Source organism: Pogona vitticeps, chromosome 5, assembly GCF_051106095.1.
Source record: "Pogona vitticeps strain Pit_001003342236 chromosome 5, PviZW2.1, whole genome shotgun sequence".
NCBI classification, from domain to species: domain Eukaryota; kingdom Metazoa; phylum Chordata; class Lepidosauria; order Squamata; family Agamidae; genus Pogona; species Pogona vitticeps.
This window is the reverse complement of record NC_135787.1, coordinates 70,568,703-70,595,766: the sequence shown is the minus strand read 5'-3', so window position 1 is coordinate 70,595,766 and position 27,064 is coordinate 70,568,703.

Sequence of the window (27,064 nt, the reverse complement as noted above, 5' to 3'; positions counted from 1 at the left end):
AGAAGCATCAACACAAATGGAAGGTACCTGTAAAGGATGCACCATGATAAGTGGTGGTGGGCAATACGGAACAGTGAACATGGATAAACCTTGCCATTTTTGAAATAGCAGATTCCTAAAACAACATTTTCAGAATTGTTTTTGCCCTCTACTGACCAGGTTCTCAGATACTCTCCCCCAGTGGAGATTTCACTGCAGCAGGAGCATATACCGTAAGATCTCTGCAGTATTTATGTTTACTACTGTGCACTTTATGAACAACTTGTGTTATGGTGTCTACAATTTCATTCTGCATTTCTTTGAGACTGAAAATTTGCATTTCCTGGAATGTTTTTACTAATTTTTTCCATATTTCAACTTTTTTGAGAATATATTAAAATAAGTTGCTAAACAAGCTGTGATCTTCTTTCACTTCAGTGTAATAGAGCTACAACATAACACAGTTAACTTATAGACAATTAAAAACTGAGTAACATTAACAAATGATTTCATATAAGCTGTTTCCTAACTTTCTCCATTGTGGTACCATGTTTATGAAACCTAGTTGATTTTTCAAGAGATTTATTCCAATCATGTTGACATATTGGGTGGAACTTTTGACAAGCATAATAGAAACCTGCTTCACCCGATGAAGAATAATCTAACAATTCCTCCTTCTGGAACCATTCAGAAATTATAGCTTTCACTCTTCTTCAGATATGTATTTGTTGTTGGATGCCATCAAGTTGCCTCTGACTTATGGCAACCCTATGAAAGAGTGACCTCCAAAGGCTACTACCATTAATAGCCCTGATCAGCTCATGTACTGTAAACTCCGGGTCATAGTTTTCTTTATTGAGTCAACGTATCTTATATCTGATCTTCCTCTTTCCCTGCTGCCCTCAACCTTTCTTAGCATTACTGTCTTTTTCAGTGAGTCTTATCTTCCTATGATGTGCCCAAAGTATGAGAGCTTTAGCTTCTTGTTTCTTTTTTACTTCTAAAAGCTTTCAGGCTTAATTTGATCTAGGGCTTGTTTGTCTTTCTAGTGGTCTATGATATCCACAGAGCTCTTCTCCAGCACTATATCTGAACAAATCAATCGTTTTCCTATTGGCTTTCCTCACTGTCCAGTTTTTACATCCATGCATAGTATTCGGGAATTCAACAGTGTGGATAACAATAGCCTTGGTCTCCGGTGACACTCTTCAAGTGTGTATAGATTTTAATTTGTTGACTTTTCTTATCCTGTTTTGAGAGATCCCCAACAATACCAGGCTCACCAAAGTGACTTTGATATAACCAGGGTCTCCTCTTCACCACAGTCTGCCATCGTGCTCTAATTCTTCATAAGAGGAACTATTTTTAACAGTGTAAAGCTTGTTTACATGAGTTCTTTTGAAGCAGGCTGATGTGGGCTAAATAGGTTAACTTGGGTCCATTAGATGTGTGATATGGCATTTGGTGTGATCCTTACATCCAAATGGCATATCAGAGCTCAAGTGACCCTGTTTGGGTCAGCTCCTTCCAGTTTGAATTTCTGATATCATGAAGGAGCTTAATAAGTTCAGGATATCATAAAACTGAACACTTCTTCTCCTCAGCAGAGGGACAGAGGAAGTGATTTTTCATTTTAGACTGTAGTAGACCGTTGCTGAGGAACTGCATCACTTATATTTTTTTAAAATGCAGGCAGTTTTTCAACTGGCTCTTCAGACAAGACAAAGAAATTATTTTCTAAAAACATTGTTTATAAGTGATGCAGTGCATCAGCACTAGTCTACTACAGTCTTTTTTAAAAAACCACTTCCCCTGCTCCTCTGTTGGGGAGCAGAGGAAGTGTTCAATTTATCAATATCCTGAAATGGCTTCCTTATTAAGCCACTTTAAGATATTGGACATTCCAACCTGAAGGAGCCTTGACAGCTGGAAGGCTCGCTTTTGCTCCATTCCTAAGTTACTACCTGGGTAGCCAACCACCCCATTTAACTACAGTGTGCACAACAGTGTTTTTGTTTCTTTTGGCAGTTTTCATCCTTTACCATTAATATAGAAGAAAAAGAAGTAAAACATGTCACTATGATTGTGAGTCGAGTTAGAGTTTTGAAAGAGTAAAAGGTAACTTAGGGTAGATTTTTTTCCAGATCCCTTTTATATTTTAAATCCACCTTGTAGCAATCAGCTCTCAATTCTGCTGTACTACTAATAATTGCAAAATAAACACATTCTTTCTTCTTACTGCAGGCAAGCAAACGTGCTTCCTTATTATTGTCTGAGCAGAGAACATAAAGGAAAATGAATGAAAAAAGGAGCGCAAAAGAAAGTCCAAGGGGCACAGTCTAATTCTAGCCCATAATACAGAGTTCTAAATCTTCAAAGACCATGTTATTATACAGCTTCCTTTGTTCAGGATCATTTTGAGTAACAAGGGTGACTGTGATCAGAAAAAAAAAATCTACTCTTGGTTAGGGAAAGTCTTGAGTGATCAAAATTCTAGGGCTTTTCCACACAATGCTTTTGCTGTGCATCCCTCCTGTCTTGTTCATTGAGTTTTTCATGTGGTCCTTTTCTTATATTTCTCGTGTTCTTTAAACAGGCTACTATTCTTTAAATAAAGGCTATCATTGTCTGTCATGTCACAAAATAACCAGGAAACTTTTTAAAAAAAATCTTGAGGGGAGGACAATACTCTGGGGTGCAGTGCAGTCATCTGCCCCACTTTGATCCCAGAGCTAAGAGCAGCGGCCAAATGATCATCAACACTTTGGTAGCCTCAGTAGATGCTCCATGGAGCATGTTTCAAGAGATATAATCCGAACAAGACTCTTCCCTCCTCCTAAAAGCAGCTTTTGGCAATACAAAAAACTGACACAGCACTCTCTCGAGGAATTGGAAGTCTTTCCAAGACATTCAGTAGGACTTGGATTGGACCTGAAGTGAGTGATTACCACTGGGCACCAAAAAGGATTTTGTATGCCAAATCGAGACAAGCTAGGGAACAGATACCTGATGCCAGTCTTGGAGTACAATTCTCCTGTAATGCATAACCCTCAAGGAATAGCCTCTTTCCACAGTGGTGAATGCCAGTGCATTTAAGACCATGAAATTACATTTATGTGCAGACATGAAAATGGGCTGTAACTGCCAGCCATCACAGACTAAAGTGGTAGAACAAAAGGGATTATCTTGCCAGATGTCATTTGTCACAACAGAATACAGAGTGATATTGATAGGAAAAGTGGCTCTCGGTAGCATAAGCAAGTGGCATAGAAATACAGCATCCTTGATTACCATCTCCTATTGAATATCTGATAGTTATCTTGGGTGTGGCAATGACAACTTTTTATTAAGAGACAAATCCTTGGAAAGCTATTAGGTTGGTTTTGTGGGCAGGGACAGGTAATTTCAACTATTTTTTTCCTATCTGAAGCAGAAATGAGAGGGTTGAGAGTACTTTTTTTAAAAAAAGAGGAGTTAAGAAGGTAAAGGTAAAGGTTCCCGTTGACATTTAGTCCAGTTGTGTCCGACTCTAGGGTGCGGTGCTCAACCCCAAGCCACTAGAGCCAGCATTTGTCCTTAAACAATTTCCATGGTCATGTGGCCAGCACGACTAGAAACGGAATGCTGTTACCTTCCCACCAAGGTGGTACCTATTTATCTACTTGCATTTTGACATGCTTTCGAACTGCTAGGTTGGCAGGAGCTGGGACAAGTGACAGGAGCTCACTCCGTTGCGTGGATTCAATCTGACAACTACTGGTCTTCCGACCTTGCAGCACAGAGGCTTCTGCGGTTTAACCTGCAGCGCCACCACATCCCTATAGAGGAGTTAACTCAATAAAATTAAAATAAAATGCAATTAGTTTACTATTCAACTGTGATCTAATAACGACTTCTAGACCTCTTTCCAACTGGTGGGCAAATCCATCAATGTGTTTGAGTGGAGCGTAACGAAACTCAAATACAGGAACCATACTCCTGCCTGTCAGGGTTATTCGACATCAACCCCATTTCTCATAAGTACAGTGCTAAGACAAGAATTGGCTGCACAGCTTTATTTGACCTTATTATGAGCCTTTGAAACATAAAACCTCTTACTTCTTTTTTCAGATGGACCATCATGTTTTTAGTTTTCTTGAAGCACTACACTTGTATAATTCTAAGGACATTATAAAAAGGAAGAAAAAGCCCCATGCATCACTACTGTGTTACCGACCACTGGTTGGTCTACATAAGCAACTTACGGTGCACCTGGGGCAGCGGCTTTTTTTAATGAATGAACAACTACAAAACAGAATGCAATTCAGTTTTGAAATGGAGAATTTGTGGCAGCAGACAATTCAGACAGAGGGGACAGCCAAGATGACCTGAAGCATGTGTGACTGATAGGGTTATGTGCCCTGCGTTGTGTCTGGGACCATGCAGCATACCCAAGGCCACACACAATGCAGGGCACATAACCCTACTGGTCACACATGCTCTAGATAATCTTGGATGCCCTCTCTCTGGGGAGGCCCAGTGGGGAACTCAGCCCTGGCTCTGCAACCAGGTGATGCCCCAGACCTCTGAGCTACACCAGCATAGCACAACAAGTATATGTATGACCAAATTGTTTCAGAACATGGATTCACCAGCTGAGGAAATGCAGCAGTGAAAAGATTCATTTTCAAGGACCAACTAAAGGCCCAAATACAGGGGCCAACACTTACTGGATTATGTGCTTTAAAGAGAAAAAAGAACAATGCTATATGTTTGGGCTCTTTGTATCAGCACATTTGAAACATCTCTTATCTGAGAAGAATGAGGGAAACCATTTGTTAACACTTGTAACACGTGTAACAAAAGGGACATGGTGGCACTGCAGGCTAAACCGCAGAAGCCTGTGCTGCAGGGTCAGAAGACCAGCAGTCGTAAGATCAAATCCACGCGACGGAGTGAGCGCCTGTCGCTTGTCCCAGCTCCCACCAATCTAGCGGTTCGAAAGCATGCAAATGCAAGTAGATAAATAGGGACCACCTCGGTGGGAAGGTAACATCGTCCCGTGTCTAAGTCGCACTGGCCATGTGACCACGGAAGATTGTCTTCGGACAAACGCTGGCTCTATGGCTTGGAAACGGGGATGAGCACCACCCCCTAGAGTCGAACACGACTGGACAAAAATTGTCAAGGGGAACCTTTAACTTACCTTTACCTTTACCTGTAAACAACCTGGAATAGGGCTTCCGCATTAATGGGGTGGTATATTAAACAAACAAACAAACAAACAAACAGACAAACAAACTTAACTTTTGTTTCACCTTACTTTTGGCAACGATTGCGATAATAATTACATCATCATCACCAACAACAGCAATAATAGCAACAAAAACAACAATTATTAATTAGCAGCAGTATATTATATGGCTGTGTAGAATACATGCAAGCAAATAGTTTTTTTGCAAAAGTCCTGCTTCTCTGATGGAGTTTTGCAAGTGCTCCAGGTGACAGCAGCTTCCAATTGTACTTTTTCCATGTCTCAACACACCTTCTTCCATCTTTGTCATTACCTTCTTCTGAAAAATCATTTATAAAGAACATCCCAGAACAGCTGCGTAATTGGTAGCAATGGGAGCCTTCCATCTGGAAACACCTTCCAGTTAGCGTTGAGCCCATTATAGTTCAATATTCATTTCTTTTAGTCAGATTTATACATTTGGTCAGAGAATCACATTCAGAAGCAAATGATTCACCTGCTTTCATTACCTGGCTATGCCTAATCCTGATTGGCTGGTTCTTGTGAGTCCACATGACTGGACCGAGGTTTCAGGTTTGTTTGTTGTCAAGAACTGGTTTTAAAAACTAAATAAACAGATAACTACATACACATGCCAGACACCTGATTTTTTTAAAAGCCAAACGCATACATACAGGAAAGCGGTGAGATCATTATGAGATTTGGACCAATGTGTCATTAGAAGAGAGTTTGCACACAATGAGCAATTTCAGGAGAAGCTTTTATCACATAATTGCTTTGCTCATCACTGAATTTTATGGGAGTTTCACATGATGTCATTCTTCCTTACTTTTCCACAGCTTCTGTTTTTTCTTTCTTACCTTCCTTACCATAAAAAATTTGTTAAGCAGAAAAAGTTGGGATTTCTGCATAGTGCCTTAAAATCACTAGCATGACAAGCCCTCCATTTGGAGACAGTCCTGTAGGCAAGCAGATATTTTTCTATGTCCTTGACCATTTCCGGTGTTTGGAGGTGACGTGGAATGCATAAACATGTTCCTGATGTTCAGTTGAAGTTAATTGCAAAGCAGCACAGAAGTACAGTGGTGCCTCGCTTGATGAGGATAATCCGTTCCAGCAAAATCGCTGTAGAGCGAAATCGTTGTCAAGCAAGGAAAAAAAACTCATTGAAACACATTGAAAACCGGTTCAATGTGTTCCAATGGATGAAATACCTCAGTGTCCAGTGAAGATCCTCCATAGGGCAGCCATTTTCTGATCCCTGTTAAGCGAAAAAATCCATCCTAAAAACAACGGGGAGCCATTTTGCACAGTGGGTGGCCATTTTGAAACCCGACAATCAGCTGGTTTTAGATCGTCGTAATGTGAAGAATCGGTTCCCGAAGCAGGGAACTGATCATCATCAAACGAAAATTGCCCTTTGAAACATCGTTTTGCGATCGCAATAGCAATCACAAAAACATTGTCGTGAAGCAATTTCGTTGTCTAACGAGGTAATCGTAAAGCGGGGCACTACTGTACATCAGAACAGCAACAGTTCTACCCATGACACAATAAGGATAGGGATATAGACCCCCAAGTTCTCTCCTACGTTTTGGCAGTCTCAACCTTGCTCAATCTTTTTGGATAGAATCTGCTAATTTCCAAAAGGCGGAAGAAGCCAGTACTTAGAGCTAATACAGTATACTGTATTCCCATATTTAAATTGGCTTTTAAAAATAAATTACACTGAAATAAGAAATAAAAATTAAATACAAACATAAAAAATAGACAATTAATTAATAACTGATGATACCATAGAAAAGTCACACAAACACTTTTTTTACATCAATGCCAGAAGTATGCATAATAATTACAAATAAATAAAAATGCATCCATTCAGTTCAATGGACTGAGAATTTCAGAGACTAGAGCACAGCTGGCCCTTGATTTGGGTGAGAAGTGTACCTCCTGCTTAGAGCACAAGCTCTCCCAAGTCTACAGTGGTAAAAATTACAGTGCTAGTGGTTGCCCTCAAGTGCATGGAAAGCATGCACAGGAAGCGTTGACCTCTTGTCTACACCTGATGAGCAGGTTACAGTGACCGAGAGACCTGCTGTTACATTGGCAGAACATTACAGCAACTCACAGACTACCCATTACTCAGTGCAAACTACTGTAAACTGGTCCTTCCCAATTGTAGGGTCTGTGATCTCACCATGCCAGCACAGTGACACGACAGCACAAGTGAGAGAAAGGGACATTGATGTTACAAAGATATTACAAAGATATAAGGGCCAGCACATGGTGGGGCATTAGATCACCAAGAAAAAGTGTTCTGCATTGCTCTTGTGTGTTATGTATCATAACAACTGTCGCAGCACCAGCTCCATCTACTACATCTCAGACAGGAAACAGGCATGCCATGGGGCAGAGAAAAAAAGGGTGTTGGTGCAGTATCTTTAGGGAAATGTCACCTACTCCCATCATGGATGATATATCATTTGATAACCCAGAAATGTTGAATCATAAGGATGGGTGGTGGCATGATGTCCTGCACAAAGAATTATGAATGGGGGCATCTCTGCAGAAATTTTGGATGCTTACCATTGACATAGCATGTAATGATAAGGAAAAGAACCACAATAAAATGCAATAGAATAATGAGTACTATCTTCAGAAGGTATTACTCAACAACCTAATATACAGTCATATGAAAAAGAAAGCACATCCTCTTTGAATTCTATAATTTTACATAATCAGGACATAATAAAAATCATCTTGTCCTTAGCAGGTCTGAAATGTAGGCAAATGCAACCTCAGATGAATAACAACACATGACATATTGCATTGTCAATTATTTTACAAAAATAAGGCAAAATGGAGAAGGAATGTGTGAAAAAAATAAATACACCTTATGATTCAATAGCTTATAGAACCGCCTTTAGCAGCAATAACTTGAAGCAAAAGTTTTCTGTATGACTTTGTCAGTCTCTTACATCATTGCGGAAGAATACTGGCCCACGGATCTTTGGTTCTTTACAACGTTGCTTCAGTTCATTGAGGTTTGTGGGCATTTGTTTATGCACGTCTCTCTTAAGGTCCCACCACAGCATTTCAATTGGATTGAGGTCTGGACTTTGACTGGCCCATTGCAACACCTTGATTCTTTTCTTTTTCAGCCATTCTGCTGGCGGGTTTGGAATCACTGTCCTGTTCCATGACCCAATTTTGGCCAAGCTTTAGCTGTTGGACAGATGGCCTCACATTCAATTCTAGAATACTTTGGTATACAGAGGAGTTCAAGGATGACTCGATGACTGCAAGGTGCCCAGGTCCTGTAGCTGAAAAACAAGCCCAAATCATCACCCCTCCACCAGCTTTTATAGAGGTGGTCACACTTGCTGAGGGCATTTGGTTAGCAGCACCTGGTTGCTCCTTAGCCTCTTAAGGCTTCTTCATTTTGGCTTTATTTTTGTGAATTAAATCATGGCAGGGTGTGATATGTCATGTGTTGTTGTTCCTCTGAGGTTGTATTTATCTAATCTTCAGACATGCTAAGGACCAGATTGTTTTTTATTTTGTCTTGATATGTAAAACCATAGAATTCAAAGAGGGTGTACTTTCGTTTTCACATGATTGTAGAAGTTTAATAATATTTGAGACAACCTCTGTTATGGAGTAGGAGAATGGGCTGCATTGCAATATGAAAAGCTACTAAAAGCAACTGAAGAAATAAAACTTGGCTTTGGGATTTTTTTTAGAAATATCACTGAGGCATACATAATGAAAGGGTCAACAAAACAAGGCCAAACACATCTAGGTAAAGGTAAAGGTTCCCCTTGACAATTTGTCCAGTGGTGTCCGACTCTAGGGGGCGGTGCTCATCTCTGTTTCCAAACCATAGAGCTAGCACTTTGTCCGAAGACAATCTTCCGTGGTCACGTGGCCAGCGTGACTACACACAGAATGCCATTACCTTCCCACCAAGGTGGTACCTATTTATCTACTTGCATTTTTACAGGCTTTTGAACCGCTAGGTTGGCGGGAGCTGGGACAAGCAACGGGGGCTCACTCTGTCACATGGATTCAATCTTACAACTGCAGGTCTTCTGACCTTGCAGCACAGAGGCTTCTGCGGTTGAACCCACAGCGCCACAACGTACCTTGTATCAGGATACAGAATGACAGAGAGTTCCAGAAAAACATCTACTTCTGCTTGACTGACTATGCAAAAGCCTTTGACTGTGTGAACCAGAGCAATCTATGGCAAGTTCTTAAAGAAATGGGACTGCATGACCACCTTATCTACCTCCAGAGAAATATGTATGTGGGACAGGAAGCAACAGTTAGACTTGGATATGGAGACACTGATTGGTTCAAAATTGGGAAAGGAGTACGACAAGGCTGTCATACTCCTTTCCATGAGCAGGAACTGAGAGATTCCTACTCCAGTCCTCTGAAGATGCCGGCCACAGGGACTGGCGAAATGTCAGGAAGAACAACCTTCAGAACATGGCCAAAGAGCCTGAAAAACCCACAACAACCATCAGATCCCAGCCATGAAAGCCTTTGAGAATACAAGATTGTATATTGTCTCCCTGCTTATTTAACTTATATGCAGAATACATCATGCAAAAGGCTGGACTGGAGTAATCCCAAACCAGAATTAAGATTCCCAGAAGAAATATCAACAACCTCAGATATGCAGATGATACAACTCTGATGGCAGAAAGTGAAGAGGAGTTAAATAACCTCTTAATGAGGGTGAAAGAGGAGAGCGCCAAAAATGGTCTGAAGTTCAATATCAAAAAACCTAAGATCAATATAAAAAAACTGGTCCCATCAAGAGGAGAAGGGGACAAGAGAGGACGAGATGGTTGGACAGTATCATCAAAGCTACCAATATGAATCTGACCCAACTCCGGGAGGCAGTGGAAGACAGGATGGCTTGGCATGCTCTGGTCCATGGGGTCACAAAGAGTTGGACAAACGACTAAACAACAATAGAAATATAGTCTCCAAATCCAATGAGGTACTAGTTCCCATCTACTGAGCAGTAGTTAGGCCTCATCACAGTATTGTATCCAGTTCTGGACACTGCACTTTAAGAACATTGCCAGCAAACTGGAGTAAGTTCAGAGTAGGGCAAGAAGAATGATCGGGGTCTGGAAACTAAGCCCTATGAGGAAAGATTGAAAGAAGTGGGCATAATTAGCCTGGGGGGAAAAACTGAGGAGAGATATGATAGCACTTTTCAAATACTTGAAAGATATTCATACAGGGGAGGGACATGATTTGTTCTCAGTCATCCTAGAGTGCAGGGCACGTAATAATCAGCTCAAGCTGCAGGAAGTCAGATTTAGGCTGAACATCAGGAAAAGCATCTTAACTGTTAGAGCAGTATGACAATGGAACCAATTACCTCAGGAGTTGGTGAGCTCTTCAACACTGTAGGTATTCAAGAGAAAATTGAAACACCATCTATCAGATTTGCTTTGATTTGGATTCCTGCATTGAGCAAGAAGACTTGATGACCTTATAGGTCCCTCCCAGCTCTATTATTCTATGATTCTATGATGTTATGATTCATTACCCTTTCCATACCAATTACAGAAAAAATAATCTGCATTACAACAGAGCTATTTTACAACAATGTATTATTCTGGGAAAAATCAGCTAAGCCTAGAGGCAGGCCCCATGAGGAATAGTATGGGGGCGGGTATATAATAATAACAGTGATGACAGTAACTTGCTTAGCTTACTTGTAAATCAGGCATTTCTGGAAGTTTTCTGTTGGAGAAATCAGAAACACAGTAGATAATTAAACTCCCCTCCCTCATCAGCTTCCTCATTAGCTTGTTCAGCCATGTTAGGTTAAAGCAAAAGACCCATTTGCTCAGTCACCAGTCTCAAAATCCTGACATGCCTCCCCTCACCACATTAAATAAGCCCCCCCTTACTACCCTTTACTTCAGTGTGCAAGGCTTCCGCCTTGCCATCATCTAGTCTTGTCAAGCATATACAGGAGAAAAGTGGAAAGAAGCAAAATCCATTGAGAGAAAGGGTGGGTAGGGGCACTGAATGACAGCTTGTTCAAAAGCTTCTGAGGATGCCTTTCTCTCTTCCACAGCTCAAAATGGCATCACTCTCATGCTGTGTTTTGAACTGGGTGTCACCGTATCCTGAACAAGTATTGCTGGACAGGTGAGAAAAGCAGTGAATGTGAAATTGTTTTCAGTTTGGCTAGCTCACCTCTCCATATGTTGCCAACTCAAAATGGTCGCAAAGGAATGAACAGTAGGCCTCTTCTGAGCTTGGCATTCACTTGTTTGGCAACCGTCGGCTTTGGCAAGATCTGAGGAGACAGCAAACGATCTGACTTGACAAGGACTTTGGTTCTATGCAAAGCTTGGACAAATTCATGTTTTCCTGGAACATAGTTCTCCAAATCCTTCAGCAAGTATTTGCTGCCTGCAGAATTCTGGGAATCAAATTCCTAAAAGCAGCTTTTCCATAGAAAAGCTGGCTACAGAAGCATATGCATATATGTAAACTATATAATATAAATGTTTTGTCATTTTCTTGTAGAAACATGAATGTGCTGAAACTCTGGTGTGTATTTCTGGATTTCTTAATTATTATCTTTTTTTAAAAAACACACAAACTGCTAAAGATTAAACAAAATATCCAACATGCTCTGAAATTTCATAAACTTGGAGAAAGAATTTAGCTTCAAGGAATAGATACTACATTGCTTGTTGCTCCAGCATCCACCCCCACACAGATCCAACCACAATGTCAAAACAGTGACATAGCTCGGTAAATCAGACACATGATTTGCAAGCAGGAGGACCCAGATTCTTGCCCCAGTACTTCCAGCTCCAGGTAGGGCTGGGGATGACTTCGGTATGAAGCCCTGGACAGCTACTACCAATCACTGGAGACCAAGATGGACAGCCTTAGTAGGTCTATGGCCAACCAAGTTCATGCTATGAGTTGCAACCTCTGCTATTGCTTCTTATCCTGTTTAATTCTGATAGTGTGTTAGCAACCACACATGGAGGAAAGCCTTTTCCAGTTAGTCCAGAACATGATTTTGTTTTAAAATAAAGTACTCTGGAAACAAGGGGAAAAAGGGGGGAAAGCATGATGCCTCTCAGAGAAAGCTCCCTGCCCTCAAAACATCATGCTATAATACAAATATATATATATTTGGCGCCCTGTTCAAGCGTTGGCCAATACTAAGAGGGCATATTAAAATTACCTACTCAGCATCTCTGACTATAACTGGAGAGTTTTAATTTTGTTTTGAACGAAGGTCACTAGGATCCTAGTCTGTCAGTTTATCCACCACACCACATTGGCTCATGCACGCTGAAACTGTTGCACCTTTTAATGTTATTTTTATTGTGCCAATTTAGCTACACATTTTATAAAACTTATGCAACTTTTCCCACAGACTGAAGTGAGGTTGTGCATCCCCCCCACCCCGGTTCTATACATTTTAGTATACACTGGCTGAAATCCAGTCATAAATTGCAACTAGAGCAGGCCCAAATGAATCAGGGGGGATTTGGTGAGTCAACTCCTATATAAATTCCATTGATTCAGAGGGCCTACTCTACTTGTGACGTACTATTGGATTTCAGCTATTATTTTGTGTGGACTCAAATTCTCAGAAAACACCCTGTAAATTTCACAAATGTGCACATTATTGAGGCAAGAAATGTATGGGGTTTTTTTGTCTGTAATTCTCTTGAGATGTAGAAACATTGCTTTTGCAGGGATTTCAAAATCCATCAAAATTCCCTTCTCTACATTGTGGGCATTGGGGAAAAGAGAAACAGGAGCTGCACCCATCTACTCAGAGCATCCTGCGTGTCCGGATCGAAGTGGGCTAAACCAAGACATGAGGATTAGGTTGGGTACCTGTCTCTTTGAGTGAAAAAAAAGCCTTCAATTTGGAGTGCTGTCAGAGGACTCTCCTCCTGTTGAAGGTATCCTCCATTTGAAGGCTTGCTCAGGCCCAGTCTGATTTAAAGAACCACGAGGAAGGAACCAAGGCCCTTGTGGTTCCCCATCCACAGACTCTGCTGGCATACAGGTCATCTGGTCATTGTCTTCTCCACTCAGATGAAATGTATTCTAATTCTGTTTCAATTATAAAAACGATTTCTAATTTTGTATTCACGAAGGCTTTCACAGCTGGGATCTAATGGTTCTTGTGGGTTTCTCGGGCTCTTTGGCCGAGTTCTAAACGTTGTTCTTCCTGACGTTTTGCCAGTCTCTGTGGCCAGCATATTCGGAGGACAGCACTCTGTGCTCTGGTGTAGTTGGCTTGGGCAGTACATCTCGGTTCCTACAGGCAAATGGCTACTCCAAAAATGAAATCACAAGAGCCATCAAACCAAGAAAACAACACCAAACTGAAGAAGAAAAGCAGTCACCCACAAATAAAGTATTTCTGCCATACTGTACATCAAAGGGGTCACGGACCGCATGGGAAAACTTTTGAAAAAACACAGCCTACAAACAGTATTCAAGCCCACCACGAAAATACAACAAATGTTATGGTCAGCAAAGGACAGAAGGGACCCCCTCACCACTGCAGGAGTATACTGGATACCTTGCAGTTGTGGCCGGGTATATATTGGAACCAGAAAACGCAGCATCCACACCAGAATCAAAGAACATGAGAGAGACTGCAGACTGAAACAACCAGAAAAATCTGAAGAAGCTGAACATGCCCTAAAACAAACTGGACATGAAATTCTATTTCAAAATACTGAAATACTGGACAACACCAGCAATCATTATGTCAGACTGCACAGGGAAGCCATTGAAATCCACAAGCACCAGCAGAACTTCAACAAAAAAGAGGAAAGTTTGAAACTCAACAAAACTTGGCTCCCAGCTCTCAAAAATACAGTGTGCAAAAGGTCACAAACTCTACCCAGCCACAAGAACTAGGGATCACTACACACAAAAGACCAGCTAATGACACCCATCAATCATAGTGACAGATAATCTCTGCTCCTTATCACAACAATACACCCACAACAAGACACACTAATCACCCATCTACAGAAAAAGACAAAAGCCTATCTCACAGCCATAAATACTCTACTCCCAAGCCAACTGCACCAGAGCACAGAGTGCTATCCAGCCACAGAGACTGGCGAAACGTCAGGAAGAACAACCTTCAGAACATAGTCCAAAGAGCCTGAAAAACCCTCAAGAACTGATTTCTAATTTTGCATCTGAACATATAAATTAGCATATACAATTTTATGCAAATCAGTATCCTCTTTTGTCATGCTTTTTCATGATGCAGTGCCCTCCATTTTAGCAATGTGTAAATGGCCATCCTAATTAGGACCTTGGCAGGTGCCCAAGGATGCCAGGTGCGGACTCCAGCCTCGGTCCTGAAAGAGGGGCAAGGAAATGCTGAATGCAATGACATCATCCTGTCCCACATTTTTTTTCCTAGACATTTCTAGGGAGACATATGGAAGGGATTCAGGGTAGAAGCAGCTATGTGTCCCATGAAACATCCACTGAGGCCTCCTTTGTCTCCATGGCTTCCTAGCAAAACATCTGAGGGAGCACAAAATCAATGGGTGCTGCCTGTCCAAGCTTCGAGCCAAGAAAGGATTTTGTGGCTTAGGATGTGCACTTCCTTTCTGCGTGAAGCAAATCATGTGGGGGATTTGGACAGGGAATGCTGTGTCGCAATGTGACAGAAAACTGACATGTGATGCATCCTTCCACAAAATTGGCAGGCCCTGCCATATGCCCGGAAACCTGGTACTTTCAGCACAAAGAGTACATTTTCAGAAAAACATGGTTTTGGCACTTAACAAATTTTCTCACTGATGGCAACATTTGTCACTGTAGGAAAATGTGACACTTTGATCAGATATGTGCTTGAGCATCAACAGAAAACTGGGGAGAGCTGATCAGGATGAAACAGCTGCCACAAAATAAAAAGAATGGCAAGCTGAGGTTTGAAGTAGGTAGCTTAGCTACTAAGCAATTCACTTCCCATTGCCATAGAACAATTACTTTTATTGGATCATTACTGAGATTAATATTGGAGCTGTGACTGTGGGCAGTATATCTTTAGAGAGAGAAAAACCAAGAAGACTGCATCTAAGCAATGTACCTTTTGAAGACAGTTTCCAAATGCTGTATCAAAAGTTCTGTCAGGTTTTCAAATTAGATAGCAAATCATACCAACTTTAGGGCTGCATGTGGCTTCAAAGGTATGTAAGTATGATTTGAGATCTTGTTTAAATCCTGATTATCTCTTTATTTCCTTTCCTCCTCTTCCTTCTCCATTTTAAGGTTTCTAGTCCCCATGTTTGCAAGGTTAGATGTGAAAACATAATTGTACTGAAATCAGATAAAAAGTTAAAAAATCCCAACCCTGATCCATGTGAATTTTCTCCTTTTCTTAAAGTCTGCTATGAGTGCTTCCAGATGATAACTTTTATTGTGCAATTACACTGCCTCATCCAGACAATGATGCTTTTCCAGCCCTTTTGTGTTTTCCTGTGGTTTCTTCTGTGTGTTTTTTCCTTGCATATGGGGAAAATCTATTCAATAGAAAAACATTTTGTGCCTGTGCAATGGATTTTAAATAGCAAGAGCTCCTCTGTTCAAAAGCACACATGGTCAGTTTGAGGTGTGCATCCTTCTAGGAAAGTTTGTTGGAAACTGGGAGGTTTAAAAGGGTAAGATGAGAGAAGAAAAGGTTAACAATTTCTCTCCCTCTGATATTTACCTATAACAATTTCCCTCATAAAGTTTCATTCTAAACTCTGATCAATAATTGAAGAAGAAGATGATGTCATGCACACCCTTGGGACTCAGCAAAAGTTTTCTTCTGGTAGAAGAAATTTCTATGAGGGGCTGAAACTCATGTGTTTATTAAAAGTGTGTTTACAATGCAATCATCATCATCATCCTCTCCCCTCCATGGGCTCAGACCTTGTTGAGGGGATTGCATGCTAGGTTGAGAGCTATGCTGAATTATCTCCCAAACTTGACAGGTCTCAGTTGAGAAGTCGAACCAACTGTGACCCCCCAACCATCAATTATGATGAGAACAAATAAACAGAATCCATGCTGGATCGGTCATTGTCAGGGTCAACAAGGACCGTGTCAGATGTTATAGCTTCTGAGCATCTGGTGACAAATAGGCTACAGGGCTCAGCAAGACCCTGTTGAGAACCAGGACAGGCTGATTCAAAGCTACTGGCACAATGTAAAGACCAAACTTGGACTTTCTCCAAAAGTCGAGAAATTATGAAATATGGAAGACCCAACTTGGTTTTCAAAAAAGAATAATGGCATTTTGGAAAAAGAAATACCCACACAATGACATAACAGAACGATGATTAATGGACCAGAGAAGGTTTGTCAGAACAGGAATTGCAAGAACTAGAAAAGATGGCAAAAGAAAAATTTACACAGAACGATGACCATATTATGGAAGACAGATGTAGGGTAGAGGTAGATGCAATAGTGGAAGAAAACATATCAACAGAGGAACATCTTATTGAACAACCCAGAAATTATAAGTTGACAGAATGCAGACATCACCGAAGGGAAAAATACTAACCCATATTAGCCAAAACACAGAAAGACAAAAGCTCCCCACTTTGTGCCAATTACAAAGTAAACCAGTAAAAGATCTACTGAATGATGCAAATGTAGTTATCAGATCAATCCCAACCAACGCACTAAAGGAAACAAACCAACTCATGTATAGCATAATAACCATGGAATTTGGTTACAAATTTCAAAAAACCAGAAAACTCTTGACACTCCAAAATGGTAAATTTGGCTGTAAAGAAAAATAAACAAATTACATGCAGACATTAGCAACTTAAAACATTTGAAAGATTCTAAACTTAAAAATGAAAAAGTAAAAGCCAGATTATGCAAAATATATGACCTAGAAAGGAGAACAATTGTTGGAACTATGAAATAATTAAAACAGCGGATAACAGCTACAGAAAAGGAAATGGAACGGTACGATGGATGCTTGAAACAATAGAGAGAAAACACACAATTTCAAAATAACCAACTATTATTCTGAACGCCATTAGGAGAAAATGCAGAGCAAAAGAAATTAGGCCCATGTAAAGATGATGTTCTAAAATTTTGGAAAGAAATTTGGGAAAGCCCAACTGGCCATAACGAAAAATGCCTCATGGATTTAAAACTTTTATAAAGAAACTCAAAGAAAACATATGGATGATAGTGTAATAACAACTGAGATGATTAAGAGGATAGTAAAGGCTCCGAAAAATTGGAGTGCACCTGGTCCAGATGAGCTGCACAGAGTTTGGTTAAAGCATTTAACAAGTCTCCATCAACATATAGCAGTGCAATTTAATCACTTACTTCAAAATTTTACAACTGAAGATTGGATGACAACAGGTTGCACATTCCTGATTTAAAAAGATCATCAAAAGGGCAATGAACCAAATAATTATCAACCAATTACATGCCTTCCAACAATGTTCAAGCTCACCACAGGAGTACTTGCAATATCAATATATAATTATTCAATTGAAATCTCTCTATACCCAACTGAACAGAAAGGGAACTTTAAAAAGTCAAGAGGCATGACAGATCAGCTGCTTATTGATAAAATGATACTAAAGAATGCAGAAAGATGTCAAATGAATATTAACATTGCCTGGATAGCCTATAAAAAGGAATTTGACTCACTGCCTCACAGCTAGATTAACACCTGCCTAAAATTTTTTGGGATTAGTAAAAATAGTTAGAAGTTCCTCAAGAAAAAATGGAAAAAAATGGAAAACTCTCCTAATGGTCTATGGTGAAGAAATTAGAAGAAATTGGGGAAGTTAGCATCAAAAGAGGAATATTTCAAGGCGATTCTTTGCCACCAGTGCTGTTTAACATCTCACTAATCCCCATGCCAATATTTTTAAATAAAACTGGATTGGGCTACCACATTTCACAACAAGCAGGAAAAATCAATCATCTGTTATACATGGCTGACCTAAAATTATATGCAAAAAGTTTCACAGAGATAGAATCACTGCTAAACAATGCAAATATTTAGTGAAGATATTCAAATAATATTTAGAATTGACAAATGGGCAATTATGTCTGTATGCTGTGGCAAGATCCAAAAACTAGATGGAATAAATCTGTGAAGATTCTCAGTCATCCAGATGAGGTTATATGGAAGTTGAGTCATGGCAACTGGCCTTCTTTCTTATAAAGTTGAAACATTTCACTACTCATCCAAGTAGCTACTTCAGACTAAAGAAGCTACTTGGATAAGTAGCAAAACATTTAACCTAATAAGAAAGAAGGCCAATTGCCATGACTCATCTTCCAGATAGATGGAATAGAGTTAAAAATGGCACTATTAGAAAATTATTATCAAGCGATGAAAATTATAAATACTTTGGAATACTAGAAACAGATAACATTGTGAACACAAAAATTAAAGAACTGACAGAAAGGGAATACATCAAAAAACTGTGGGAAATCTTAAAATCAAAATTAAATAGGGGAAATACAATCAAAGCCATAAACACATAGGCAGTTCCAGTAATTAGATAATAAATTGGACCTAAAATGAATTAGAAGAATTGGATAGAAAAGTACAGAAACTAATGAACATGCATCATGCACTACATCCAATAAGTGATGTGAGCAGGTTATATTTACCATGAAAAACTGGAGGCTGTGGATTACTGCAAATACATCAGGTAGTATAGAGAAGGAAAAAAATAAGCCTAAATGTATAAGTAGAGAAAAATTACTTAGGGTGGTAAAAATGGAGACTATTTTGAAAACAACAGAAACAAAGGATCAATCTAAGAAACAACAATTTGAAATTAAATTACACAGCTTGAAAAATAAACTACTACATGGAAAATACCTGAGAAATATTGATGGAAAACATAATAATAATTCAACATGGACATGGCTAAAACTGGGGACTATTGAGAAAGAAACTGAAGGTTTGATTTTTGCTGCACAAGAACAAGTGCTTCAAACTAATGTGATGAAAGTTAAGGTCCAAGGAATTAGTGCTAACAGTAAATGTCGACTCTGCCAAGAAAAAGATGAAACTGTCATACCTCATCAGGGAATGTTCAAAGAATGCTCAAAGAGATTACAAAATTAGACGTGATAGAGTGGCAAAATTAGTGCAGTTGTCATTATGCTAAAAATTTAACTTCCCAACCTTCAAAAACCCATGGGAACATCAGGTAGAGAAGGTGTCAGAAAATGATGATGTCAAGATACTGTGGGATTTCTGGATCCAAACTGACAGACACCTTGAACATAACACAACCAGATGTAGTAGTAATAGAATGAAGAAAAGGTCTGGATCGTAGAGATTGCAATTCCATTGGATGCAGAGTTGAAAATAAAGAATTGCAAAAACTAACAAAGTACAGAGAGCTGGAAATCAAAACATCTCACTTGTGGATGAAACACACTTCAGTGGTCCCCATAGTCATTGGTGCTTGGGAACAATAGCAAGAAATTTCACACAGTACTATACAGTACTTGTATCTGTTACATAATATAATACCAGTCATTGGTTTTATAATTTTGATTGACTGTGCCTGGTGTTTTTGAATAGTAAATCATAGAATTGCAGAGCTGGAAAGGACCATATGGATCACTGAGTCCAACCCCTGTCAGAGAAGCAGTGAGGAATCAAATTTCCAACCTCTAGATCCACACAATTTACCACATGGTTTGTGGTGCAATTGGCATGGTTAAATTCAATGTATTTCCTATCAGCTACATGATGTACAGTGAATCACAAGTGAACCCAGTCTTTTTCTACAGGTATTCGTTGCTTTTTGTTCAACCAGCAGGGGGTGGAGTCTTTTTGCAGCAAGTCCTCTCACATAATTTTTTTCCCCAGTTTCTAGCATGCTATGATTGCTAATCGTATGTGTCCTTAGGCTGACACTGCTGGTAGGGCAGCTTTTTAAACAAAATTGGCAAGTGATGGGTATGCCAGTATAGTGGTAACATTTCCCTCAAAGAAGGACCTCTTGTCTCTCTTCCAAACAATGTTTTAATGAAGGTTGTCAATTTAGTGCTAAGTCAGATAAATACTGCACCTTGGCAAAGTGTTATATTAGTTCAGTACTATAATATCTGCCCCCCCCCCAAAAATAGAAAGTTAAAAAGAAGAAGCAAGAAAGAGGGCAGTGTTATAACAGAAGAGTGTGGGATAATAGCAATTTAACTACCAAAGGATACTTCATATTGACCCAAATCAGCCCCGGACAGCCTTCCTGTCTAGCTGCACTCTGATATTTTGGTAAAAAATGACTTATATGAGGTCTACAGCTGGAATAAATTAATTTTAGGCTTGTGAGATCTACTCTGGTTATGGCAGCTGCTGGATTCTGGGAGCTGTCATTTAAAAAGTAATTTCTCCAAGCTCTGGGAGAAGTCAGGTTTAATTTGTACCCAGTGGCATTTACTATACCGCAAAGTAACTTGGATGAGATATGATTTTTAAACCTTTTCCCCCACTTTCCTTTTTAAAGAAATGGATATTTGCCTGAACAAACTTCCTGAATGTAAGGATCAGAACTCCACGTACTATGCAATTAGAATTAAAATCTGTACTGAGAGAAAAAAGCAGTGAAAACAGAACACTTTCCAAAGAGACCAATGAAACCAAACCCTTTATAATCCATTTCTGCAGAAGGTAACTTATAAATTCCCACGTTGTCACTCTATGACTTTCCCACCAGGAGAGTCTGCACTGCTTTCCATGTTGCGCAGCTTCACAATACAGCTGTTCAGAGACCAATTCAAATCTACCCAGTGTTTCAAAGCAGGACGGAGAAGCAAAAGGGGTGGGGTGGGGGTGGAGTGCATCCCATGCTTTAAAAATCAGTTGTATGCATCTAAATGGAAGGTACAGAAATCAACACAATGATTCCAAGAGAGATGTCCAGTCCACACTGTTAAAAGGGCCTTATGCATGTGGGTATGTGGCTAAACCGCAACCTTTATGTTTTCATCATTGTTGCAGCTGCAGGAAATTTTTGCAGCCATGATCATGGGAATGGCCTGGGATATTTTGAGCCTCCAAGAGCTATCCCATTGCCATCTCTTCTCATTTTGCACAAAGTAGCCACAGTGGCAGAGGAAGTGTGAAAGTCTGGCTGCCCTTCTTCTTTTTCCCCACTACATAGCTGCAGTAAACCTTGGGGCGGGGTACAACTACTGTATATCCCATTCTCTCTGTACTATCTCTGTATATAGAAGACTCTGCCATCTCTTGTCTTCTGTATATGGGAGACTAGATCAGAGTGGTCCACAGAGCCAGCCTTACCACTGAACAGAATAGGGGAGCCACCTAAGGCACCAGATTTGGGTGTCAGGAAAAGGCATGAAATGGTTCGCTTGTCAATTAGTGATTATTAATTAAGGCATTTGTTTCTCTGCTTGTGGCTTGACGCAGCAGCCTCCCCCCCCCCCCCTTCAGCCTCATGGCATGTAACTACTGTACTGTATTAGGAAACAAGTCCTCAGTTTGGCTATTTCTGATAGCACCTTGAGCTCCATTTGTTGCTGGTGATCAGATGAGGCCTGGTTTGATTCTGGGTCTACAGAGCAACTTCAGATTCCCGAGCAGGTTTTTGAACCTTTCTGGTTGTGGCTGTTGCTAGGCCACAGGCTCCATTTGTTTAGGTTTTTTTTTTTTTTTTTTTTTTTTTTTTGGCTTTCCAAGCTGCCCTGATAGGTACCTCTTTGTCTGACCCGCCTTATTCATCTCACTTGCTCATCTGTTCTCTTGTCTACTGGTCTGAAGAGATCAAATGCATCTCATCTGTCTGAAACCTAGTCCTGGATGGGTTATCTAGGCATTGTCCTTCAAAGGCTTGCCTCTTCTCAGGACTTGGCATGGTTTACAGCTCTGAAAGGGACTTGGAGTTTAGAAAAGTTAAATTTTTGGACCATAATTTTAGGGGATTTGTGGGAGCTGTAGTTCAAGCAAGTAGCTCTTCTAAATGATGGCTCCACTTATGTACTCCTGTTTTGTTACTAGTAATATCTAAACAATATGAGCAAATCGGGCCCAGGACATTGCATTGCCTGGTGAGATAGCAGCAGTTACTCTGCACCTACTGAAGTCAAGATATATGGTACTCAAAGCCAACCAAATTAATTTGGCATAGGAGTCAGATAATCCCACAAAACAACGTTTCTTTTCTTTGCCAGTAAAAATGGCATGATAGCAAAGGAAACTATTTCCTACCCTTTCTTGACACTCCAGATCTGCTGTCTGAGTGGTAGCAATGATCCCTAAACACTGGATTGGTTACTCATTTTACTGAAGAGGGAAAAGTGGAGTTAAAGGACAATAGTGTAACTGCAACATGCAGGAGGCTTCCTGTCACACAATTGATTGCACAACTGATGTAGCAACTGGTGCAAGAAAGGACTGAGGAATTTTCTGGTGGCTGGGGGATCTCTCCAGTGATCGCATTCTTGCTCTTCAGTTAAAGCATAGGATACTGAACATTATATCCATTTCCATGATTTCACATGACTACCATTCACTGGATACTTTGAGAGTGGACTTCAACTGAGTAAAACTTGTTTTTAAAAAGTGAAGTATTACACATCCACCAAGCTTTGAAAGTTTATTGTCGTCAGCTGATACATAATGCCAGACCCAATTACCCAGGGATTAATGATGAAATATTGGTGAGCATCTGACTTTGGAGGGCTTTAAAAGCTTTTCTAATATTGTGGTAATCAAAGTCATCAAGCTCTTTTATGGAGTTGTGCATGACTTCGTGCTGATCTTGGGTGCCTCTTGTTGTTTAATGTTTACTGTCATCAAGGGATCTGGAATTCTTGGACAGAATTGAAGTCATACTTTGTTTTGGAAGTGCACACATGGGTATTATAAATGGTACTTCTGTGAAATCCCAGAGCCTTTAGCAAGGCTCAACACAGTGTCCCCTAACAGATTTAAATGTGTATCTGGTAACAGATTTAAATGTGTATCTGGCAACAGATTTAAATGTGTATCTGGTACCCAAGCCAAGGAGTTTCTCCAAAGGCAGTATGCTTTCTTTCTTTTCTTTTCTTTCTTTTTTTTGCACAGCAGGCGTATACACATTTTTAAGGGTAGTGGTACAGGTGTGATAGCACCATCACCATATCTTTTACTGGGTTCAAAAGAACAAATTGTTAAGAAAATGTATAATTATATGCTGGAAATTAAAATGCAAGATGAAACGGTTAAAGAATCTATGATTAAGTGGGCACAAAATATAGGGCATAACATTGATATTGATCAATGGCTGAAAATATGGCAAAATAACATAAAGCTCACAAGATCAGTTAATTTTAAAGAGAATATATATAAGATGTTTTATAGATGGCACATGACCCCAGAAAAATTGTCAAAGATGTATACAGATGTATCAAATAAGTGTTGGAAATGTGAAATACAAGTGGGAAGTTATTATCATATGTGGTGGTCATGTGGAGTAGCGAAAAAATACTGGAAAAGACTACATGCTATGTTACAACAAATATTGCTCTGTAAGGTGCCATTAACCCCAGAATAGTTTTTACTGAGTATTATACCCGGTAATATAGATAAGTCAAAGAAATATATAGTTATATATATTGTGACGGCAGCTAGAATTATATATGCTAGAAATTGGAAAAGCCCAACGGTACTGAAACAAGAAGATCTTATTGAAAAGATACGGGAAATAGCCGAAATGGATATCTTATCAGAAGTCATGAAAGATCAACCCCTGCAAAAGGCAACAGAAAGATGGGATCTATTTAAGAAGTGGACTGAATCAACAGGCAGAAGCTGAATAACATACAATGGTGCCTCGCTTAACGGGCGCCCCGTTTAATGACGAATCTGCATAGCGATGAAGATTTTCCCATCGCTTTTGCGATCGCATAGCGATGTTCTCTATAGGGAAAAATCGCTTTGCGATGATGGCTTCCCCCCCATCATTGTAAATGGCCCATTTTTGCACAGCTTGTGATGAGGGGGGGAAACGATCGTCCCAGAAAAGAGCCGGGAGCAATCTTCTCCGCTCCAGCCCCTCCCCGCCTTACAGCTGATGGGCGCTGCTCTTAGAACCTTCCCCAGGCTTGCCCAGCAGGTAAACAGGCAGTGGAAATGCACTGGGGAAGCCTCTGAAAGCGGGGCTTTGCTGGGGTGTGGGTGTGTGGCAGGGGCAGCTGTCAAACCGACAGTTCAATGCATTCCAATGGGGGGGAAATTCACCAAAAATTAACAAAGAGTCAGAACAAAGCCAAATTAAGTTTGCAAAGGTTTTACAAGGTGCACTAACGATCCCAAGCATTTAAAACAGTTTTTGAATATTTTAAGACACTTTAAAAATAGCGAAAACGGACATTGCAAAACCATTGGAATGCATTGAATAGGCTTCAATGCATTCCAATGGGGGAAACATTGTTTCGCTTAGCGATGTTTCATATGGTGATTTTCGCTTAAGGATGGTAATCCGTTCCCATTGAAATGGATTAACCAGTTTTCAATGCATTTCTGTGGGAAATGGTGTTTCGCTTAGTGATGTTTTCCCATAGCGATGTTTTTTTGGGAACCAATTAACATCGTTAAGCGAGGCACCACTGTATTTTTTAAAAAGCCACAATCATACTGCTGTTATAGTATCAGTGGCATAACTTTTGGCACATCTGTTGCTGCAGGTTATAAAATCAGTGTAGACACTATCTGACATACAACTCAGAATGCAACAAATAACCTCTACACTGATTTAGTACCTTGCATGAATTCACAGCCACACTTTACACTATTTGTACATTGGCCACGGTATGTTGTCTGCAGTGTTAGGGTGCAAGGATTTTGGCCTTTTGACTTTGTTTACTCTATTTGCATGTTGTTGTTTTGCTCTGCTATGCTGCTGTTTTATTTATTGTTTGTTTAGGTTCTTTAAAAATGTGCTGCTATGAGGCAGAGTGGCACTATATTAATAAACTACTCCATCTTGGCTAATGCTCATAAAAAAAACAATGGAATATTCTGACAATTCTAATATATTTCACCAGTTCAAACATCTCTGCTCCACTCCATACTCCCCCTCCCCCCATACACTACAACCAGGAGTGGCCAAAGCACAGCCTTCCAGATACCATGGGACCTCGACTCCCTTCTTTCCTCAGCATTGGCTCTTCTGCTAGGGAGATGGAGTTGCGCAACACCTGGATGGCCATGCGTTGCCCACTCCTGCACTTACCTCAACAGCTCCCAATTTGGTCCCCACTGGAGCAGATTCATACTTATAGCACCTGTTTGCAGTCCTGTACATTCTTTCTTTAGAACAAGTCCCACTGAATTCAGCAGACCTAATTTAACATGGCTCATGGACTGAGTGGGGGCATACGCGGGATACCCTCTGCCCCATCCGATCTGTGTATTGACTTCTGAACAACTTCTGAACAGATGTCGTAGGATATTTGACATGGCTCATTGATAATTGAACTCAATGCACATCTACTCAGACATTAGTCCAAAAACACAAAACTGCACACCTCTATTCTGAAGTATTCTTGTTTCGGGGAGATAGGTGTATCAAGTAAAAGGTTTCTAATCATCCCTCTCCTTTGCTATTCAGTTTTTTATTTTCAGGGGTGATTCTACTAAAACAAGCAATCTCTTATGTCTGTTCTGAAAATGGCGAAACTGTTCCACAAAGGCTGTATTTTCTCAGAGAGAAGTATCATAATAGAAACCAGCATTTATAGTCACAGTGCCCATGGAAGCTGTTTTTCACAGCTGGATGTAGGCTGGGCCAAAATGCAGCTTTTTACAATTAAAGAATGGCATAATATCCTTGTATTTCTGCTGAGCAATTATTATATTTTTTCAAAACCCACACAGTTCACAGTACAAAGATAGCATTTAAGAGTAAGAAAGCAAATATATGCAAGTTGCCTGAGATATGAACATTCCATGATTTTTTCGGGTGGCATAAACATTGATTTCCAAAGGACAGTATCTTGTGCATGTTTCTACAGTGCAAAATTACCAATTAAGTCAAAGAACTGCTAAAAATAGATGATTGACCGGGATTCAACTATTTGCGGTCTCAGATAATTAGTGTTCTTTTCCTTTTAGCTCTTAGTATGTTAAATAGAATTTTAAAAAATCAGTCATGGACCATTTAAGGAAACAATCCCCACCTTGTAGATTTCTTCATTTAAAAACTGTATATAATGCCTAGACTTCTCTAACTGTGTCTTGTACATGGAGTGGCAGTTATGCACGGTTCATTATTTTATACTTTCTTAAGATGCTCTGAGGTAAGTGGTTTGTTATGCAACAAAGAGTCAAATTGCCACATGTCACATGAGGGTACAAGGAAACCAGGCGATGCCTTAGATAAACTGGAATTTTGCTGTGTTACAGTTGTTGTTGTTAGGAGACCCAGCAGGAAGGGAACTTGCCCTGCTACTAAGAGGACAATATATTAGTTCAGAAGTTCGGTATAAGGAACCCACACAAGTGCCACATTTCCTGAGCATCTGTGTTTCATGACACCTCCAGACCTCCTGGATTTCCTTGAGGAGGCCTCTAGCTTCCTCTCAGTACAGTCAAAACCTAGAAAACTACCTACATTGGGCAACATTGCAGAGGCCCCACTGTGAAATTGGGCAGTAGCTTCAGTTGGGCCATATTTCACTCTGAAGTAAACAATGTAACATTCAAATGCCCTAGAAACTGAATAATGCTGAACCACAAGATAGAGGCCTCTGGCCACAAACAGTGTGAAAATACAGTATCTGGTATCAGTTCAT